This window comes from Crocodylus siamensis, chromosome 3 (assembly GCF_052110815.1).
Source record: "Crocodylus siamensis isolate JL-2025a chromosome 3, ASM5211081v1, whole genome shotgun sequence".
In the NCBI taxonomy this organism is placed as follows: Eukaryota; Metazoa; Chordata; order Crocodylia; family Crocodylidae; genus Crocodylus; species Crocodylus siamensis.
Genome location: NC_143397.1, coordinates 244,551,124 through 244,569,205, shown reverse-complemented (window position 1 = coordinate 244,569,205; position 18,082 = coordinate 244,551,124). Strand labels below are relative to the sequence as shown.

Below are 18,082 nucleotides of genomic sequence, written 5' to 3'. Positions count from 1 at the left end.
AAAAGCCAGAGGAAAACCCCCCCACTATAACCACCCCATTGTTTGTCAGCTGCTTCCACAACCCTCAGTCTCCAAGACTGTCCATCAGTCATGATTATGCAAACTTAACTTTTAGCGGAGCAAAATCCCTGCATCATAAGTATGTGAAATGAGAATCTTCCTAGAGGATGATGCCAGTCAGCCCTGGAACTGCATCCAACCCAAACTGCAAGAGATATTCAGCTTCTCCATGAAATGAATGGCCTGGACATTAGTGGAGGATTAGCTGGTCAATAAACAGAAGTTTTTTACAGGTTGTTCAAGCTGTAGGAGAGAGAGACAGAGTGAGAGTCCCTGAAAACCTTCCCCAGGCAGGATGGATGGCATGCAAAACCCTTGAATCATTTAGCTGGAAATGCTCTGTATGAGGGCAGTTGCGAGACTGGAAGCTAATTGCTGGGTTCAACTGAAGCAAAGGGTGTCTCTTTGTGCTAGTCTAGAGCACTTTGACTATTTCCTCTAACTCACGCTGGCCTTTAATGGCCACAAGGAGAAACTGCAGGGTTGGTGTTGCAGAGGAACAGCCTGACTACTTCCCCATTTCTGTAATCACACATAAGGAAGCAGGAAATCAGAATACATGGCATAAAAAGTACCATGTTAGTTGTATGCAACAAGAGGCTCACCCTCGCCCTGGACTGAATGTCCCGTGGTTGTTCAGACAGCTTTTTTGGCTGAAGGGCATTGACAGGGTAATACAAACTGGCTGCTTGTTGCCCCAGGGCATAGTTTATATCCTACTTTTGTAAGGGGTTTTACTATATTGTGTATGCAATGCTTTTGTAAGGAGTTTTAGTTTCTCCAGTGCTGAGTCCGCTAGCTTTTCGTTCCTAGCTCCTCACAGTTTATAAGAAGTTATGTGGTTTATTGGGTGATGCACAGCAGGCTGGTATATGTACCAGCACCCCCAAGTCCTAAGGCAAAGATAGTAAGCACGCGAGTACTTCATATTCATGTCCTGAGCGGTGAGATGTTTTCTGTTCCTTACTCTGTGTTTCCCAAAGCAGGTTTGAGGGGAAAGCCACATTCACCACTGTTAGTTCCAATAATAAACTGACATTTGACTTTTAAAAGAGAAAGTAGCTGATGCAATTGAATTTCCTGCTGGCACTCCTCCTCTACCTTGTAAATCAAATAATTGCTCTTTGTTGCTGTTCTGTTTTTGAATATCCAAGCAATAAGGCCTTAGAGGCAGCCACCTGCTTTCTCCTCGCCCTTTTTCAGTTTTATTTTCCACCTGTCCCAATTAGACGCCCAGAAATGATCCTTGCTGAAGCCTTGGGCATCAACGGCAGCTTGTTGATTGTATTGTGTGGCCACCAGTATTCAGGGCTGGTGCTAGAGTCTTGCCAGATTTAAACAATAAAAGATTCGTCAGCTCCTGAAGACACAGCCAGTCTAAAGACCAGATAAGGCCTCATGGGAAACATTGAAAAATGGCCTACTGAGATCTCGGCGGGGAAAAAAGACTAAGCTTTAGTTAGATCTTTCTTCCTCTTTTTATGTGCATGTACGGTCTGGAAAGCGATGCTGGTCTGAAAACAGGATCTTTGTTTGCCGCTCATCTGCTTTGGCAGCTTAGTCTACATGTGCAGTAGGGCTAATCCGTACTGTGTGACATACTACTAATTTCCACTGTATTCGTGTCAAAAACTGAGGAGTAACCGAAGGGAGCAGGTGAACTCCTAAGAAACAGTCCTGATTTCATGCAAATTTCATTCAGAAATAGGCTTGCGTGGGCTCGGCAGGGGACTGTTTTTAAGAATCTTCCTCTGTCACTAAGTTGTTAAAATATTAAAACTTAAAATCAAGTGCCTCTTTTACTACTCTTACTCTCCATACATTTGCATTTTCCTGGAAGTGGCAAGCAGTGCTCGGCTGCTCAGTCTGGCTGCAGTTTGGCAATGGGGCTCTGCGTGTGGGGGATGGTCTGCATAGAGCTCAGAGAAGGATGTGGACATTTTTTCTCACCCAGAGCTTGCAAATTGATCTACTTAGAAAGGAAGTTGGGTGATTTTTTGAACCCTTGAAACTAGCAACCCTGTTTTTAGCTGGGGAGAAGTGGCTCTGTGTTCCCTCCCATCCCCAGATCAGCAGCTGCAGGCATCTTAAAAACCAAGTCAGGGCTGAAAATCAATCATGAGGTTTTATTTTCAAGTTCCTTTTCTTTGACTTTGAGTCAGACGTCCGCTGCTTTGTTTTGACAGCGACACGGGGAGGAGGCAATGTTTTGTAAACGCCAGTTGGGATCCCCGCAGTAATCCAGTGACTCCAGGATCCAGGTCATTGTAGGAAAAAAAGACAAAACATCAGGAGATTTGGCAGGACTCCTCCCTCCTTGCTGTAGCGCAGTGTTGGGGATTAGAAGCTCCTGTCCCCCTGTGACTGCCTGTTGCATCTGTCTGGGGCTGTTGGTCTAGCTTTGCTGAGGGATGGCAACTTCAGCAATGTTGGTGGCACCAGATCCTTGCAGGTGGGTGACCTCTAGCAGCGCCTGGGGAAGCGGGTGCCTCTGCGTGGCCCTGTGGGGTGCAAACCTGCATGTCCAACCAGGCCTTGGTGCAGGGCCCTGGCCTGGGAGGGGCTGAAACCTGGGGATGGGGCACCCCAATGCCCACCAGGGAGCTGGGTGTTGCACAGCTGCAAACCCTCCTGGTTCCCTACAATAGCCTGCAAAGCTTGGGACCATTAGGGAGAGCCCAGAGGCGTGAGCCCCCCTGGTGATCACCAGGGATCCTGGTTTTCTCTGATTGGAAAAAAAAAATCCCCAATTTGCAGATTAAAATTTCAGAGCAAGGGGCTGGACCCAGTGATCTCATGAGGTCCCTTTCAGCCCTAAACTTGTGTGAATCTGTATAAAAAAAATCCATTTTTTTCTGGATTGAAATGAAGCACCACTATATATAGATATCTAGGTAGATCACATTCTCTCTCTCTCTATACAGTATCTAGATATATCTGTATGCATATATAAAATAGAGATATCTATCTAGATATCGCTATCTCTCATATATAGATATATCTATATACAAGATCTAGATATAATCTCTATAGAGAGGGGGAGATAGATATCTAGATCTCTCATATATAGCTATATAATATCTAGGTATAGATATGTAGAAATATCTATTACAGATATATATATCTAAATATGAGATGGATCTCTATATAAATCTATTATATAGAGAGAGGTATATAGAGAGAGGTATCTAGAGATCCATCTCTTATATAGATATATATAGCTATATAATATCTAGATATAATATATATAATCTATAATAGATATCTCTCTACATCTATAGCTATCTATATATCTACATATATCTATAGATGGATATGAGAGATGGAGATCTATATCATATCTATCTATAACAGGTACAGAGAGAGATCTATATATCTCATATATATATATATTAGTAATGTTTTATTTTAATCAAGGAAAAGTATGGATTTTGGGGTTCCTTCTTTTAAGCCAAAACATTGGGGACTTTGTTTATTTTTTATCACATAAAACCAGTGTCCCCGGGCTGTTCACAGGGCTTGAGCTTGAGCAGGGGCGGCGCTGCCTCCCAGGGGATTTAGGCACTAGGCCCATGCCACTCCTGCCGGGAGTTTCTCAGCTGCCCCCGGCCCCTTTCAGAAGCGCCCCGCCCGCGTCGCTTTCCGCGCCCGCCAGCTGTCCGAGACACTCAGAGACTACCCTAACGCAGGCGCATTGCGGCGCCTCCCCCGCGCAGGCGCGGTCACCTGCTGGCTGCCCCCGCTACATCCGGGTCATTCGCCCGCACGCCCGGGCTCTCTGGTGCTCGCTACCCGTTCCCGGCTCCGGCGCTGCCCGCATCGGTCCGTCCCCTCCGCGGGGGGCTGCGGCCGCTCGCACCCCCCTCGGCTCGGTAAGTGTGGGGAGCCCTCCCCCCGCCTCGTTTCGTGCCCACCCGCACGCCCCCTCCCCCCGCAGCCTCCCTCTGGGGCCGTTGGTCCTCGCGCCCCCCCCCCCCAGGTGTGGGCGGGCGGGACGTTCTCAGTGCCCAGCGGTTGGGCGGGTTTTATTAGGCGCACTGTGCAATGGGTGTCATGACAGGCACCCTGTCATGGACCCTGGGAAGCTCGTCTGCCCGCGGGGTGCACCTGGCACCCCCCAGGGAAGGGACGGACCTGCGTGGTTGGGCTGATAAAGGAGATCATGGTGAGCCACGAGTCTCATCTGCCTCCATCCCCTCATGGATGCGGGTCCCTTGAGCAGTCCCGTGTGGGCACTTTGCATTCCCTCCCCCCCCCCCCCCCCCCAAAAAAAAAAGGTTGATAAATTGGATGTCAGCCCCCTGAGGAGTCCTATGCAGGTGCCCCACGTTCCCCTTCCCCCCTCCCCCCCCTCCCAAAAAAAGCTGAGAAATTGGATATTGCTTCTGTGAGCAGCCACATGTGGGTGCCTTGCATTCCCTCCAATAGCAGACACAGGCAACACTTAGCGGGGGTGCATACCCCCTCGAGATTGGCCGCAGGCAGCATGTGCAGGCAGGTGGTCCCTGCTCACCACCATGGTGCCCCGACACCAATCTTGGGAGGCACCAGTTGTTTGTGGTAGTAGAATTGCTGTGTTGCTTTTTTTTGTAGTAAAAAATACGTGAATACTTATGGCCAGCATTTTCTGAGGAGTGTTTCCAGTCTAACCAAGGGTGCTTGGAGTCTAAAAAGGTGGAGCACCGCTGCTTTATAGTTAAGGACCTACCGAAATTGTGACAGAAGTGCATTTCATGGCAGCTCCTTTAATCTTGCAGTTTTCCCTGTGGCCTCCCTCCCCTTCCCCCCCACCCCACCACTGGTTGGCAGATGGGCCCTGCCACTTGCTCCTGACCTGCAGTTTTCATCTCCCTGCCATTTTAAATATGATGTGGTTTTTGCTTCCTGGCTGGTCAGCAACAAACAGCAGGGCTGCCAGGGCCCCATGGCCAGACAGTGGCAGGAGGGAGAAATTTAAAATCATAATTTTTGCCTCCCTGTGGATGAGGGGCAAGGGGCAGGCAGCAGGCCCCTCTGCCATTCAGGGAGAAACTGCAAGATTAAAGGAGCCACCAAGCAGCATGCTTCTGCTGCAGTTTTGTTAGGTCCCTACTTGTAGTAGTGGGATGATGGTGTGTGCAGGTGCTGTTGGTCTGGCTTCAGGGTGAAGGAACATTTAGAGCGTTTTAGTTTTTTTGGGGGGGGGAGAGGGTTTGTTTTGTTTTATTTTGCTTTTTGTAAACTAACTCATGAGTGTGGTTGCCTGGATAATATTCTGATACTCTGTGAACTATTTGTTCATAGGATAAATAGTAGGCACCTGTGAATGTTGGGTGTTCAGTTGAGTGTATAAACCAGGAGAGGAAAGCACTCATTCACAGTTTGTGTTTTATGTAATAAAGGGAACGGATACAGTCCAGTTGGAAGATGTTAATTTTCTCCTGTGTCACCTTGAAGAGTTCACAGAGCAAATGGAGAGCTGCTTTGCATCTGTTAATTTGCAGAGGAATAAACTTTCTCTTGTATGGTGCTAAAGGACAGTGCAGTATGACTTGTTTGATATTTAAGGTACAGTTTCTGGTTAGAGCCAAGAGACTGCTATTTTAAAGATTTTTTTATTTGGGTAAAATGGGTATTTTTTTCTCCTATTTGTTTACTCTGTGCAACCACATCAGCATCTTAGACTTGGATGGAAACAGTGGTACGTTAGGTGTCTGTGCTTTTGCTGTCATGATGGAGTCTTTCTAATTGCTTAAAATTTCTATACCATTTTGAACACCTCTGGTGAAATGTGATGGATAAGAACAAAATATAGGGCTTATGTTCGTCGATCAAATTACAAAATTATTCTTCCATGTGATTTCAGCCATAATCCATATTTACATCATCTCTTGCTCCTTTCTCTTTTCTGTTGTCAACTGAACCTTTTGACACTTCCTCCCGTTCAACACTTTGTGGTATTGATGTCTAGCTACACAGGACGCTTCGTAAGAAGTAATGAACTAAGGTTTAAAATATGTCTGAGAGTTAGGAATGCAGTATTCCTTTTCTTGTCAGTTGGGGTTGATGGGCAGCAGAAGGAATTGGGTGGTTTACCTCTGGTAACACACATGGTAAATTACCAGCACAGCTAAACCTTGAATTAATTCCCCTCCCCCTCCTTCCCTCCACCCCGGTTTGTGCTCTCCCTGCTAACTGTCTCCAGGATGGACAGATTTAGTTGGTTCTTTAAATGAAGTTCCCTTTTCCTTCAAGTCTTTAATCAAGAACATAAAGCATTCTGCAATCAGATGGTTCCCCTCAACTGAAAAGCAGCCATTTTGGGGGAGCATACAAGCACCATTCCTGTAACAGAAGGTTTTGATAGGTGGATGAATTCCTTTAAGTCAAGCTACCAGGAGGGTGTAAACAGAAAGTTGATATTAATCTATTCCCCTTAATTCTGAAAATATTTGTATTGGTGCTCGGGAGGCTTTTGTTATAGGAGGACCCATTTGCTGGATACTGCATGCTCGTGGTAAGAAATGGTCCTTGCCCCACAAGTTTTCTTCTTCTAAAATATCCCCTTGTATCTTTATATCCCTAACTACTGTATGGCTATAAGGGATGAATTTGACCTCTTCTGTCCTAGAACTGTGCAGTTACTCTCATCAGCTGTTCTGCATTCTTTGCATCAGTTTCCAGTGTAACTGACCCTACCTGAGATGAAACGCATTGAATCTGAAATAAGAGATGTTTCTCTTCTAATATCACCCCCACCCCCAAGGAGTATTTGCCAAAGAGGTGCCTCCTAACTGGCACAGAAGCATTGTCCTTCTGTAATTATGCTCTTGTATGGACAAGCATGCACTTCCTTACCTGTATCGAACACGTGCACAGAAAGAAATGGGAAATCTCTCATCTTGTATTTGAAGTAAATTGATATGTATTTCACTAGAACACTTTTTTCTCTAATTGTATTGTAAAGCAAGCTTATGATACTTGAGGGAAAATCATACATGTGTGCATCAGGAGAGGTTTTTTTGAGTGAACAGATAGTCCTCCAGTACAGTGGGAAAAAGTTCTTCCTATATTCATCAGCTATGCCTTCATCAGCTCCAGGAAGTGCAGATGCTAGTTCTGTTTTTGGTGTGTTCAACTTCTAGATTAGTTCCATGAGATTCTCTTTAATTTTGAGAGAGATTTTAAACTTACTCTGTTTTTATCTGCTGTTTCCCAAGAACCTTCTCAAGAGCTTATACCAGTTAGACCAGCCTACCTACGTAACTGTCTTAGCAATTCAACTAATTTCAAGCTTAAATTGACTTCGCCTGTCATAGTTCACAATCTAACTGCTTTCATGAGTTCCTTCCAATTAAAAATTAACTAGAGATAAATAATGTAGAGCCAGAGGGATCATATGAATCTAGTTAGTTTTAAACTGCTCACTGTATTTTGTTAAAAATTTTACCTCACACTAAGTGTAGCATAACAGCTGCAGGAGCATCAGAAGCAGCTCTTCTAAGTAGCTAATATGTTTGTCTATACTCTTTGTTTCTTGAAAAAATAGCAGGCAAAATAGTTTTCAATACCCATGGAAGTTGAGAGTTTCCCTGTCTCTGATAGAGATAATGGAGAGGACGTTGTTTCTGTGTATAAACTCAGCAGACTTGATGCCACAATTATTTTGTAAGGAGAACACAGAAAAATATTGTAATCAATGTAAGTTAGTTAACTTTAGCTGGTGTTGCTTAAATTTGTTGTGTTTTTTTTTCCCAGGTATCCTTTGGGATTATTAACACTAACTAGTTAATGTTAACTATGAACTTCTCTTGCTCTTGAACATAGTTAACAACAGATGAGTTGTTTTTAAATAAACCACATGAAATCTTCACTGGTAGATGGTGTCTGACTTCTCAGCAGTAAAATAGATATTATCTTAGCTAAATCAAACCCAGTTCCATAAGAATAGCATGGAGATGTTTCATTACTGTCCATCAGCTCAGCAGTGACAACACTGGCCAAATGGTCTTGCTCCTCATTTAGTTTCTGTGGTTTCATTTTCCCAATCAATGTTTGACTTGGCTTTTGGTTATAGCACCTGAGATTCCTAGATGGTCTTCTGTCCAAGACTGGGATGAGTTTAGGTCTGCTTGGCGTCGGAAATCAGATGAAATCGGAAGCATTTAGTGCAATATACAAAAACATCCCTTCTCTCTCTTCCCTTCCCCCTGCCACCCGTTTTGCCAAATGCTGAAGTCTGCTGCTGAAGGCAAATAGCACCTTTTTCTGGAAAGCTAATTTCCATCAGCAACCATTCCCTTACTGCATCAACGTCCATCAGCAAAATGACAGGTCTGTATCATTCATCATTTTTTTTTGTATGAAAGTCAATGAAACAATGCTGTCCTCGGGAAAATCATTTAAAACCACTTTTGTTTGCCTAATATATTTCCATTAACAGGAAACCAGTGTTCTGTGAATGAAGTCCATTTAGGTGGCTTTTCTTGAGTAGCTTTTAAAAATTGGCTTTGAAATGCCTGCATTTCTATGTAGAACTGTGCATTGGTGGTAGGAGTTGTCTTTGACTCATTACTTAAGGATTGAGTTGCCTGATCTGTCAGCCTGAACTAGTTTGCTGCTATGTTATGGAGGATTATAAATAATGAGTGATTCCTGAAAGTTGCAATAACAAAGCAGCTGACTCGGTGGAAACCTTTGGGTTTTTGGGATTAGCTGATTTTAGCAAGGATCTCTGTACCTCCTTGCAGGTTACATTTGTTTTATTCTTGCTGGAGATTCATATAGGAATTACAGCATAAAATGTAAAACTCTTAGTCCTGGTTGTCTGTCCACAGGTCCTACATTGGCTTGTATTTTTACAACCTTAAGATTTAGCAATGTGTATTTTTAAAAAATGGCATTCGCTTTCCATTAGATGAAAATTCCTACTTGGTTCCTGTCATGTGAATTGTTTTTTAAATTCTAGTCTAAAACATGTTAGCTTTTCCAGAGTACTTGTACCTTTCCATGTTTGTGTCTTGGTGTTATGCTTAGATGAAGCAGTTCCTTTCACTCATGGTAACAGATACTTAACTCTTAGTTTTTTCCTTAGCATAACAATACCCTCACTAAGATTTATAGTGCAGAGGTCATGTGGGACAAGCAAAACGTTGTTTCAGGGCTGATTGCAAGAAGTGCTTGGTTCATTGATCTGCAGATTATGCTAGATACTTTGTCAGTTAGTCTCTTGAGAATGTGGTGGCATTAGGAATTTCTTGTGGGCATGCATATTGTAAGAGACTGGGTGTTTTTTGTGCCTGGGGAATAATGATACAGGCTGGTTGGTTGATTTCAGAAGCCCATAGTTTTTCACCCTTCAGTGATATTGCTGCAAAGGGTGGGGAGTGTGTAGAAGGTCCATAGACTGGAGTATCACTATGGTCTGAGATTCAGTCTAGAAGTAATAGGTACATTTTTGTCAGTTGGACTGGTTCAAGTGAACAATTATCAAGATGAGTGTTCAAGATGACTGTACTGTTACGTTTTTACACAGTTCCTGCAATATGCAAAGCAACATGGAACACAGTGAACCTTATACATTCTTTGCAACCTGATAGGACAAGAATCCTCTATCCTAAAAAAAATAATAAGTTAGGATTAAGGGTTTACTTTTAAATGGAGAATCTGCCAATAATGTGATAACTGTTTATCATAATGACTTGAGTTTCTTTGTACTGAGCTCAGATGGTTAAGAGCTTGGCGGAAAAATTGTCAAAGGGAAGTGAAGTCCTATGCTTAGTCTTTCAGAATCACTATATATAGTAAATCATGTATCTCCCGTCATTTCAGTGTAATAATTGTGTCCGCATTTTTCCTTATTTCGTTAAAATCAATATGGAGAGCCTGTTGTGGGACATCAAATTTATAATCTTTTTGAAACTGTTTGATTGTTAATGTTTATGAATCTGAATTTGTGTTAGAGGTGATGCGACGGCGGCAGCAGCAATCCCTCAGAGTCAAGGATGATATCCAGACAATGTATTGTTGTGTTTTGTTTTAATCGTGGAAAAACGTGGATTTTTGGTGGGATTTTTTCTTTTAATCAGAGAACTTTGGATTTTTTTTTGTCAGAGAAAACCAGGAGCCCTGGTGATCACCCACACAGGTCAATAAAGAGCCTGTTGATGCAGCTCTAGGGCTGGCTGTCTTAGCCAGGCTCTCTAGCAGATGCCACAGGTAGAGGTTAAAGGGAGGGCTGGACTGTGTATTTCTCAGTCTAATTTCTTTTCCTTCTGTTTGTGTTGTTTTTCTGCCTCCAGGGTGAGATGGTTTTCCTCAAAATAAAAATGTACCTCTTCTCACAAGGTGTTGCCATGTAGCCCTGCCCCAGGCTAGTTTTTTCCCAATTTGTGGTGTCAGTGCACCATGAGGGTGACCTTGCAGTGCTTGCTCTGCATGCCCCCCCCCGTGTTGTGTGTCCTTTGTCCTTGGCCGAGCTGGAAGTATAGCAGTTGTGGTAAACAGTACACCAGGCATGCGCATGCACTGCTCTGTCCACCACAGCTGATGCTGAACAATCAGCGCTTCCATACTGGTGGTGTTAGCATTGGTGAGGACACTGGCATTTGTGCAATGACCCTCCATTTTATGCCAAGGATCTTGTGGAGGTAGTGATAACACAATGCAAGTTTGCAGATGTATCCCAATTACATTTTGGGAGATACTTTCACAGTGGAAAGAGTGGCTTTCAATATGCTGAACTGTAATATTTTTTTAATGTGGGGCAGAGCTCTCCGCTGTGTGGGGATCTATTTTACATGGAACTTTTAGTTTGAGGTTGCAGGACACTTATAAGTAACTACTGCAGGCTCTTTGAATTTTGACAAACATTAACCATTTAAACAAACTTTTTCTTTGTTGGAAATCTGCTTTGGACTGATTCTTAGAAAACTTCTGCCAAAAAAATTCAGTACTAAAAATGGGCAAAAAATTTTCCCTCCAGCCTGGCGAACTGTTCAAAAAAGGATTAAGTTTCTCCATGCCTTGGCACTAGGCTTGAAATTTGACAGATGGGGGGGCTTTTTCAGGAGTGGATCTTATGCATGCACGCGCACACAGACACGTACATGCAGAGGCAGCATGGAGGAGTAGTCAGTCTGATTTGAATGCAGAGTGAATGAAAGTTGAATGGGAGGGAAGGATAGTAGATTACAAGATGTCTTGTGTGGCTTTAAAGCCAGGAGATGGTGGGAGGGGAGGCTGACTGGGGGCAGAGGTAAGGGGCCTGGGACTGGTTTCTACAGAAACTGGGAGTTAGTGGAGTTTGGATTAGGAGCCAGTTGGCACACTTAGATCTGAGACTAGATGAAAAAAGAAGTTGGGAGTAAGTGCATTACAGAACACGTGGCAGAGGAGAGCGAGCCCTTACAAGCAGTTTGGGTGCAGACAGGAGTCTGACTAAGGTGGACAAAAGAAATAGGGCAAGGAACTGGAGTGAGTGCAACTTGGAAGAAAAGCCTGAGTGGAGACTGTGGTTGTGGCACACTGACAGAGAGGCAGGGAGGGGGTAGAGACATGTTTGGGACCGACTGAAGATTATGGATGCTGGAATGAAATATGCAAGTCTTGCTATTCCTTTAATGTCAGCAAATATTAGTTAAATTTGCTAAAACGTCTGTAGTTCAAGTGGCAGAGGTCTGCTCATCGGAGCTAAAGGGTTTGGTGCTGTTGACAAACCACATAAGATCCTCACAAAATAAACTTGCTGGTTTTTTTATTTACTTTTAAGAACTGGGACACAGACAAGTGGACTCTGTAAACTTAACTTGTCCTGATAAAGACTAGGGTGCGTCAGAGTTAAGTTTTTTTGGACAGTGCTGTCTCTCTTTAAAGACATGGTCACATTCTGTTTCTCCCCCCACAAGACTCCTGCCTTATTCACCTCACTAGGGAGCTGATGCTTACATACTGATCATCCTCTCTGTTCCTTTGTCCTTCTTGTTTAATGCTTGGCCCCACAACTTCCACCTATCTTGTCCAACGTAGGGGTGTGCTGGCAAACTGGTTGAGGCCCTCAAGGTACAAGTTCAGTCCCTTCCCTACTTCTGTCGGATGCCCCAGCTCTACATGGGTACCTGATCCTTTGAAGGAACTGGAGGAAGCCAAATGTGATCTAGCTATGTCTCTTCCTTATGTGCTGTCAGCTACATAAACTGCTGTGCCTTAACCACATGAGCAAAATGGGCTGGTAGCTCTTGTTGACAGGTGAGCTTCTGACTTGATTCAAACATTGCTCTGAAGACGAAGTTGCAGTTTCCTCTTAGGTTTTTCTGTGGTGCTCATGACAATGGAATCAGTACTGTACAACTGTTAACCTTTTATCTATATGGTTCTGCTCTGAGGTGACCAACTGGTATAATTCCCATGGTGTAGATGGGGAGCGGATGAAGAGGGAATAAGGTTGAGAACTTCTGCTGATTTGGGATGTCTGATTTGAAATGTCTAAACCTGATTTGGGGGGGATGCTTAGCATTGTATCGCTTGACCGTTTAGCTCCAAATGACTTCACTTGCATCTGTGAGTGCTTATCATTTGTGCACGTTAGACCCTGAGCAGCTCAAGTCAGGTATTTGGAAAGTGAGAAACCAATCCTTCGAAAGCCTTGTGTAAAAAAAACGAAACAAAAAGCTTGCTCAGTATCTTGTAAGAGGTGAAGAGATGGGCATAGGATGCATTTCCCCAAGGAAGAATGCAGCCACCCTGGGGGACAACACTATCCTTTCTCCTGTAATCTGCTTTCATTTTCACTTTATTATCCAACTTTCTCAAAGTGAGGAAAGAATACAAGCTTCTTTAATCATGCCTGCCTGCCTGGTCGTTGGACACAAACAGAAAAAAAAATAGCATGATGTGCTTGCACAAGGGGACTGAATTAAGATTAAACAGGAAGCCTTAGTTCTAGCACTTCCTGACTTCTGAGTGTTTGACTTAGCCCGCTCCCCCTTCCCCAAGAGTTAGTAGATGAATTGTGATTCAGTTCCAATCTCTAGCTTTTGTCTAGTCTGACCCACAACTTGATAAAACTTCTGAACAAGAGAGTTCATTCTTTCTTACCCCTTTCCTCCAGCTGGGTGGCTCCTGCCAGGGAGTGGAAAGCTGCATCTCCACCAGTTGTCTTTGATCCATTCCTTATTCTTTTTCTAAAGTGCCAAAGGAAGTAGGGGTAAGAAGTCACTTGTAGCCTCTGCTTTTGGATTGGCCTGTTTTCTTCACAAATAACTTAGTGCCTTCTGTTTCTTCTACTGATCTTTTTGTTTCTTATGTAGAAGCACCCGATTAAAACAGGGATGAGTAACAATTAGGGGTGCACGGATAGAGATTTTTTGGGCTGATACCAATGGCTGATTTATAACTAGCCATATTGGCTAATACCGATATGTGGTGTCAGCATGGAGAGCAGTATCTGGCTAGTAAGTGTGTTGTGGTGGGAAGGAAGAGGTGTGTGGGGGGGGGCACAAATTGAAGCCCCCTCAGTGAGGAAGAGAGTGGGGCAGGGGCAGGCACGGCCTGGGTGGGGTGCTGGACGGAGCTGCGAGAGGCTTGTTCAGGGGGCATGGGAAGTGGTTCCTGCCACTGTGCACACCCTCAGGGCAGGCACAGGGGGCACGCGTCCCCTGGGTCTGTGTGTGGGGTGAGGGTGGGCTGCCACTGTGGGCTGAAGCCTGGGGCGGTGCTGGGCTCTTCCTAGCAGGGGGCTTGGGGCAGCTGGCGACAGCACTGGGAGGGGGGCTGTTGTGAAATTTGGGGTAGCTGTAGACCACCCTGTAGCCCCCCTCCCAGTGTTGCTGCTTCCTGCCCCAATTGCATACACCCCCCCCCCCCCAGAAGAGTGTTGTGCTGCCCCCAGCCTCAGCCTGCAGTGGCAGCCTGCCCTTGCCCTGCGTCAGACTAGACATGCCCCCCATGTGCCTCCTGGGTGTGCGCAGCAGCAGGAGTTGCCCCCCTCTCCCAGTGTGCCCTGGATGAACCGCCCACAGCTCTGTCCTGTGCCCTGCCCCACCCTGGCTGTGCAGTGCCAGTGCCTGCTCCTGCCTCAACCCCACTCTCTTTCACTGTGGGGGCCTTGTAATTCTCCCCATGCCCCTTCCCCCACAACAGATTTACCAGCTGGACACTGCTCTCCATGCTGCCAGGTTGTGCTCCTGGCTACCTATGTATTGCACTATGGCTACATGCATGCACACGGCATTTATCGGTGACATTATCAGGCACATCAGCCAAAAAAAGCCAATTGCCGACAACATCGATTTTCCTTTTATTGGTGCCGATACAATATGGGACCAATGCATCAGTGCACCTCTAGTAACAATTTCATTTTTGTGGTTTGGTTGGTATGCAGCTGACCTGGAGCTTGTGAATTTCAGTCTGTTAAACTGAGTAGAGCTGTGAGCATCAGCATCTGGAGCAGGGGTGGGCAAAACGCAGCCCCCCAGGCCATTCTATCCATCCTGCAGGGCCCCTAAAAAATTTAGAAAATTAATATTCATCCATCATGGGCTGCCTGTCATATGAGGCCCTCGATGGCTTGCCAAAACTCAGTAAGTGGCCCTCTGCCTTAAATAATTGCCCACCCCTGATCTGGAGACATCTTTAGCACAGCAAAGGCTGTGTTATCTAGCACTTTACCATCCAGAAAGCTCCACTAACAGGCATCTGTCAACACAAATCTTCCTTCCCAGGGATGCGGGGAAGGTGAAACCGGGAGCCCCGTTTCCAGTTTCACTGTTGCGACCCAAGTTGCCGTTGCAAGCTGAGTCCCACTTGCTGTGATTCTCCCTTGTGGACCACAGCCTGCGGCAAAGCAGCCTGTGTGGGGGCCCCCCTTCCTGTCATCCGGCACACTGATGCCAGGGAGTGAGGGACCTGGTGCACCGGACCCAGCATATTTGATTAACTGGCATCCCCCGTTCCCAAGGGATGCCAGATACCAGAGCTTTTCCTGTATGTCTCTGGGAAGCAAAGGCAACACTGCATTTGTTTGTGTTCAGTTAATGTTCAGAAGGTTGTCTTTGCAACTAGAGGGGCTACAAAGTATTTTAAGTGAAAGATTAAATTAGGCAGAAGTTACACCACTAGGCTTTTCAGTGAAAGTTTTCCACTCATTAATTAATGAATTTTCAAACCATATATGTGTGCATACACCTATCATACAAGCACACTTGTTGGAGTGACTGGGGTAATTCTGTTCTGTAAAACTTATTTTGTACTAAGATGGTTAGAGTCTGATGGCTGGCTCTGGGCACATGGAAGACAGTTCAGTATTGTCATATTTTCTTGCATACAGTACACCCCCAAATAAAATACATACCTTGTTTTTGGAAGGCAGAATTTAGGGAGGCAAAATTTTTTTCTGAGTCGTGGTTGACTGACAGAGTAAGTTCTCCTGGAAGCATAGTGTCCAGGAAGTTCCTAGTGCCAGCTGCCTTGCCCAAACTCCTCTGGGATGCCACATTTTTCTGGAAACTTCCTGATTCACGGAAGATTTGCTGTGTGTCACCCAAGATTATGCCCCAGACCCTTGCAAGGTCAGTTGCAAGACTGTTCAGTTTTTAGTTTTTTCTTTCTTTCTTAGTTCTTTAAATAACTTCCCATAAAGAATGTGTTGTTTCCATATCACAAGCCTCATAAAGAGTCTACCAATAGCTCACTTGCTCGGGCAATACCTATAGTTGTGAGAGGGTTAACGCAGGCCACTGCCATCTTGGCATCCTTTGTAAGAGCGTCTCCAGAAATGAAGAAAACAGTTTCCTTGCTTAAAACATGCACCGCAACTTTAGGAGGTTCATTTTTGTAGGGGAGGGAAAGTGTGAGCATGTGAGAAATGTGCTTATTTTTTGAACTGGAGGTACTTCATGCAGAAAGAATTGTATTGGGAAACATTTTTTTAAAAAACAACAACATGAGAGCCTTAGATGCTATCTTCTGGTTTTATCTCGGCTTTTTATGGGTCTCTTATGCTCTCTCAGTTTTCCATCCTTCCAAGTTAGGAAGGCCGAAGAGCAATTGGAGTTGCAGCTAGCAAATGATGTGAAGGGTAACAAGGGTTTCTACAAGTATGTCGGCAACAAGAGGAGGATCAGGGCAAATGTAGGTCCCTTACTGAATGGGGGAGGCAACCTAGCGACAGAGGATGCAGAAAAGACTGAAGCGTTCAATGCCTTTTTTGTCTCCGTCTTCACAGGCAAGGTCAGCTCCAAGACTACTGCACCTGGAAGCACAGTATGGGGAGGAGGTGAGCAGCCCTCAGTGGTGAAAGAACAGGTTAGAGACTATTTAGAAAAGCTGGACATATACACGTCCATGGGGCTAGATGGGATGCACCCAAGGGTGCTGAGGGAGTTGGCTAATGTGGTTGCAGAGCCATTGGCCATCATCTTTGAAAACTCACGGTGGTCAGGAGCGGTCCTGGACGATTGGAAAAGGGCAAACATGCTGCCCATATTTAAGGAAGGGAAAAGGAGGATCCAAGGAACTATAGACCACTCAGCCTCACCTCAGCCCCTGGAAAAATCAAGGAGCATATCCTCAAGGAAGCTATTTCTAAGTGCTTGGAGGAGAAGAAGGTGATTGGGAACAGTCAGCATGGATTCACCGGGACAAATCATGCCTGACTAATCTGAAAGCCTTCTATGATGAAATGATTGGCTCTGTGGATGTGGGGAGACTGGTGGATGTGGTGTAGCTTGATTTTTAGCAAGGCTTTAGTATGGTCTCCCGCAATATTCTCATGGGTAAGCTAAGGAAGTATGGGTTGGATGAATGGACTGTAAGGTGGATAGAAAACCGGCTGGATCATTAGGCTCAGATTGTAGTAATCAATGGCTCATTGTCTAGTTGGCTTCTGGGGCCGGTTTTGTTCAGTGTCCTCATCAACAATTTGGAAGATGGCGTAGAGTGCACCCTCATCAAGTTTGCAGATGACACCAAGCTGTGGGGAGCAGTACATATGCTGGAAGGTAGGGCTAGGATTCAGAGAGAGCTAGACAAATTGGAGGATTGGGCCAAAAAGAATTTCATGAGGTTCAACGAAGACAAGTGCAAAGTCCTGCACTTAGGATGGAACAATCCCATGTACCAGTACAGGCTGGGTGCTGACTAGCTGGACAGCAGCCCTGAAAAAAAGGATGTGGGGTTATGTCCTTAGTTAGCGGACAAGAAGCTGAATATGACCCAGCAGTGCGCCCTTTTTGCCAAGAAGGCTAATGGCATCCTGGGCTGCATTGGTAGGAGTGTTGTCAGTAGGTCACGGTAAGGGGGTTCAAAAGAAGATGGAGCTGGACTGTTCTCAGTGGTGGCAGATGCCAGAGCAAGGAGCAATGGTTTCAAGTTGCAGCAAGGGAAGTTTAGGTTAGATAGCAAGAAGAATTTTCTCACTAGGGAGGCAGTAAAACACTAGAACAGATTACCCAGAGGGGTGGTGGACTCTCCATCCTTGGAGGCTTTTAAGACCTAGCTGGACAAAGCCTTGGCTGGGATGATCTAGTTGAGGATGGTCCTGCTTCTAGCAGGGGGTTGGACTAGATGACCTCCTGAGGTCCCTTCCAACCCTGATTTTCTGTGATCTCAGTGTGTGGATTTATGCAATTCTAAATCTATCCAGTGCAGGTGAGAGATTGTAGTGACCAGTTTGTTGAATACAGAAAGCAGTGTGTTGAAAAATACCTGATTTATAGTCAGGTCATTCAAGGGATGAGTCCAGCGAATTAAAGAGGAAACACTGTCATGACAAAATAAAATTAAGCATAATTTTCAAACAAAATAAGTGAAATGGACTGTGGCACTCCTGATAGTCTCAAAGCATATAAAGTTGTTCTTCCATACTAGAATACTGGCAGGAGAAAATCTGCTTATGCCAAGTAATGTGAAAAGGACCCAAGTAAAAAGTTACTATTTCTCATACAATAATTTGAGCTTTAATGTAAAGCCTGTAGTTTAAAATGTTCAGTTTCCTGGAAGTGGGTTAAAAATAGCTGCTTACCCCAAAGTGCCTGTTTAAATAACT

The 18,082-nt window shown here is 44.8% G+C and overlaps 1 protein-coding gene across 12 annotated transcripts in view; it reads left to right on the top strand.

Moving 5' to 3' along the window:
* Positions 1 to 18,082, top strand: part of CYRIB (CYFIP related Rac1 interactor B) — a 125,239-nt gene that overhangs the window by 21,829 nt on the left and 85,328 nt on the right. For 3 of the 12 annotated variants that reach the window (XM_090040652.1, XM_090040640.1, XM_090040647.1), the window contains exon 1: positions 3,781 to 3,932. The exons of 5 other annotated variants lie outside the window; for them this stretch is intronic. The gene's annotated coding sequence lies outside the window, so the exon portion shown is untranslated. Of the gene's footprint in view, positions 1 to 3,780; positions 3,933 to 16,261; positions 16,342 to 18,082 lie in introns of those variants that run through there. 4 more of the 12 variants (XM_090040643.1, XM_090040649.1, XM_090040641.1 and 1 more) reach the window with 2 other exon arrangements.